General features: G+C 33.6%; 1 long non-coding RNA gene across 1 annotated transcript; it reads right to left on the bottom strand.

Moving 5' to 3' along the window:
- Window positions 1-2,055: 2,055 nt before the first annotated feature.
- On the bottom strand, window positions 2,056-2,713 carry LOC122518907. The gene is made up of 2 exons (XR_006304176.1): window positions 2,217-2,713; window positions 2,056-2,108 (listed from the first exon to the last, which is right to left on the bottom strand). It is a non-coding gene; the product is annotated as an uncharacterized LOC122518907 (long non-coding RNA).
- Window positions 2,714-4,686: the final 1,973 nt, after the last annotated feature.

Genomic DNA, 4,686 nt, shown 5'->3' with positions numbered 1-4,686 from the left:
TGAAAAAGCATGTGATGATAAATTTTGATGCTCACTTTGAATTTTACATCTTCTGTTAATTTATTCTCTTACTCTCTATTATTGTTGCTAGTAAAACATTTTTTTAATCATCCTTATAAATGACGTTGTTGAACTTTTCGTATCGTGCATTAAATTGTTTCAGCCCGATACGTAGGGGGGTATCTTGTATATTCCTCCCTCTGCCCTGTAGTTTCCGCAAGTCTTCCCCGATCGATATTTCCCCGTTTCCCTCCCTCCCCCCCCACCCACTACTCAAATAACGTGCTTTCCTTAAAATCTTCAACTTTACGTCTTGGTTGAAAATTGTTGTTGTGGTACCCTTTTCAAAAAGAAAGTTTTATTTAAAAACAATTCGTCGTCAAATAAATATATGACAGCAGCGTCAGTAATAAAATTGTGAAACATGAGAGGATAGAGAGAAAGAAAGAGAGAGAGAGAGAGAGAGAGAGAGAGAGAAAACTTTCAACGAGCCATCAATTTTGATGTACTTTTATTTGGCTTTTTGGAAAAACCGATGATAACACGAAAGAGAAAAATTGACTCTACTGTAATCCGAAAAATCGATTAAAGGATTGAGTTCTCTCTCTCTCTCTCTCTCTCTCTCTCTCTCTTGATTTTATTTACTTCAAACTTCTATTGGTATTTACCGAACCAAAAGTGATAAAGAAAGAATAAGATTTAACTTCATTAGAATTTACCTTAACCAATCAGTTCCTCGAATTTTTCGATAGGAGGGGGAGGGGGTGGATTGTGGTCTATCCTATGACGATGATGGCGGTCATTGTTTCATTTCACGTAAAGCGATTTAATTTCCGATGAAATAAAAAGAACAAAAAAAACAAGTATAAAAAAATAATAAAAGGACGTTTCTAAATAACCAACGCCTTTTTTCCCCACGTTGAAATAGTAAAATGGGGTTTTCTTTTTATACACAACCTTTTACAAATAAATATCTACAAGTGTGATCGGATTATATACGATTCGGGGGTGGGGGGCGAGTAGAGAAGTACTGTTCTAGTGTTAAGGGGTTATACGTTTGCGGGGTTATACAGGGGTTATACAGTTATACAAGGGGTTATACAGTTGCGTAGCTTAAAAAAGACGTGTTTTTATGAATTTTTTCTAGAAAAAGTTTAAATTTATCAATTATATAAGTGATGGTAATTGAAATAAAGCCTACTTTTAAGAATACAATAGCGCGTCGATCATGTAGAAATATTAATGTGCACTGCTGCTCCTGTAGATGATTTCCTGAACGTCCTCTAAAAAAAGCGGTGATTGGCGGTGATCTCCACTTCGGCGGTTTTAATTAACCGAAATAATAAAAAATGGTAGATTCTTTTAAAGGATAGATTAATGCAGGTATTAACGGGAGGAATATTAAAAATTTTTATTTTTTTGACAAAATGGCGTCTATCTGAACAAAAATGTTTCGTTTTTGACAGAAATTTTCGCACTAAATTGTAACAAAAAAAAATAGTAATAATTTTTTTTAAATCTTATTCCTCCCGTCAATACCTGAGGAATATATCTAAGAATATTGTGTAAAAATATAAGACCAATCGGCTGGCGGCGCCGTCGCCACTGGGTTTGTAAACGACGACGACGTCTGACGGTTATCCAAGATCTATATTGAAGTCAAAATAAGAAAAAAAAAAAACCGGAGAAAATAAGATAAATGGATAGGTAGAGATATTCAATAAGAGAAAGAAACGGGAAAAATGGAAAGTAAAGAAGAAGAAAAAGAAGAAAAAAAGAAAAAACAGAATAAAAAAGTAAAAAGAAAAAAACAGAAAAAACACGCACACAGAAAGGAAGAAAAAAAGAGAGTAAAGGAGTGAATTTAAGTGGATAGAAAAGGGGAGAAGGGGAGATGAAATGAGAGAGAAAGAGAGAGAGAGAAATAGACAGACATATATAAGAAGAAAAAGAGAGAAAGTGAGTTACGAAGAGAACGTTTCAGTTAACTGAAACGCCGCTTTCTTTGTCGCGTTTGTGCAAGTACGGAAGTTGATGCTCCACCCCTTTTTCTTCTTCTTCTTCTTCTTCCCCTTCTTCCCTTTCTCCTTCTCGTTTTACAAATACACCTGTGAACATAGAAACGTAGAAAAGCATACGCGTATGTGTGTTTGTGTATTTATATACATATATATGTGTAAGTAAGTAAGCGAGAAACGATGGAAAAGCAGAAATACCTATGTGGAATCTCGTTGGGGGGTGGTGGGTGGTGTTCCATACACACTCATTCCTTCCATCCACCCCCCCCCTTGTAGCATCCACGTTTATATACGTCTCGCAAAGTTGAAACTTGCACGGGGGTTCAAACTCCTTCGAAGATGCTGCGTGTATGCAAGCACACACGTTCGTTTGTGTGTGTACGTATACAAGAGAGAGATAGAAAGAGAGAAAAGAGAGAGAGAGAAAGAGAGAGTGAATATACGTTCGTAGTCAGTGTAGATAGAAACGAGGGAGTCTTGTAGCTCTCGATTCGGGTTAATTGTGGCCTCCGTGTCTACATTGGAGAGAAAGAGAGAGAAAGAATGAGAGAGAGAGAACTCTGCTTTTCCTTCGAGGTAGGACTAGAAATTTTACGAGCCGGTGTTAGTTCTATCGTACGTGCCATTGCGCTCGTTCACGGGACAACCAAACCGAGTGAATAGTCTTCTTCTATTTTTCCCTCGTTTAGTTGGTCTTCTCTGTCATGAATGAGTTCGAGTGAGAAAAGAAGATGTATTATCCTCGTTTATTGTAAGTGGGAGTTAGAATGTCTATGTTTGTGTATGTGTGTGTGTATAGGTAATTTCGAGAAAGATCTGCTGAGAAACACCTAGAATTTTCGACGGCTTCTTTACGATCTTAATCATACTGTGTGTGTGTGTGTGTGTGTGTGTGTGTCTCTCTCTCTTTTATGAATTTATTAAATTTCACATTACCGAAGTACCATTCTGGCAAACTTCCTCTTCCTCTTCTTCCTTGATGCAGTTCCTCCTCTGTTCCTCTTCTCGTAGATTTTTACTTTATACGTCGATTGAACGATTATTATCTTCGATAGATGTTTACTCTTTTGGTGGGGTTTTTTTTATATATTACATTACCGGCTAAAAGTTTGGAGTCTTTTCCAAATAAAGAAAAAAATCGAATATATCGATGAATTTGTTCAAACGATCCTGTCGTTGTTATTATCAAATATTAAAACGAGTTGAATATTTTATACGTAACACTAAGATGTCAACAATTTTTGAACGATTTTTTTCGAATTTTTCCAATTTTTCTGATTGATTGTTCAGACGAACCATCTTTATGTCCTATTTTGTTTCCACAAAATGTAATTACATCGATTCATGAAATTATGAATGAAAAATAATGCAAATAAATGTTATTTGTGTTATGTTTTTTTCTTATATGCGTGTAATTTTTGCATAGATTTTGCATAGTTTTCTTTCTTTTCTTTATTATTATATTATATATTATTTTCATTACCAAATAAATTGATTTCTTTGTTATATCGTGCAAATTATTTTTTAAATAATTGCAAATATTAAATAATAGATTTCTACTGTGTGTGTGTGTGTGTGTGTGTGTGTGTGTGTGTGTGTGTGTGTGTGTGGTGTGTGTGAATAGAGAAAAAAATAGGTAAATTCGTAGATATATTAAATCTTATAATGTGTATCATTTATGGTACACATAACGTGGTAATGACACTCTGTCAATACAACTTGGCAGGGAACATGCGGAAACAATGTTCGTGATGAAGTTTTTTTCGATAAATAGGTCTACCTCAGTTACTTTAAACACTTCATTCATTTTTTCTTTTTTTTTTTTACACAATATCCTGTTTCTCGTAATGTACGTAATGATTCCAAACTTTTTGTCGGTAGTGTATGCGTAAGTATGTGCGTATGTATATGTATGTACTCTTAAACTTAACTTTCAATCTCGTTTACTCGATATTCAATCTCGTTTACTCGATAAGCTTTTACACTTCTCTTTTATTATTATTATTATTATTATTTATTAATCATTAATTATTATTAGTATTTATTATTATTATGATTATAGTAATAATCATTATTGTTATTATATATACAACTTACGTGCAAAACATAAAAAATTCAATTAAAAAACAGAAGAATATGTGGTCGTGTTGTTTGAGCTCGTTGGATCGATGTTAAAAACCGAAAATAAAAAAAAAAAACGGATAGAAACGGACACGTTGTTTTTAGTTTTCTTTTTAACAAAATGGTTAGGTAAATGTCGTGACATTCTTGTACTCTAATCGATAGTTCTAGAACGTAAAAATGAAAATAAACAAAAAAATAAAATTATGCACGAAGTAAGGTAGAATCTTTGGTACACGAGAGAGACATTGCTACGGTTTTTCTTTACTTACTTACTTACTTATTACTTACTTATTTACACACATACACAAACACACTCATAATACATACATACACACGCTTTCTCCCTTTCTTCGTCATTATTTCAAGAAACGAGATTTATTAATTGCATTCAGACTACCGTTTCGCATGAAAAATTCGAAGGAATTTCAAACGATCCGAATTTTAAACCCCCATCGAAACACCACCTTTTCAATTCTTAATGAGAATTTTTCTTTATAATAATGTAAAACACACAACAAAAAAAAGAAAAAAGAAAAATTATATA

Source organism: Polistes fuscatus, unplaced genomic scaffold (assembly GCF_010416935.1).
Source record: "Polistes fuscatus isolate 324 unplaced genomic scaffold, CU_Pfus_HIC Scaffold27, whole genome shotgun sequence".
In the NCBI taxonomy this organism is placed as follows: domain Eukaryota; kingdom Metazoa; phylum Arthropoda; class Insecta; order Hymenoptera; family Vespidae; genus Polistes; species Polistes fuscatus.
This window is presented reverse-complemented; position numbering and strand designations above follow the sequence as displayed.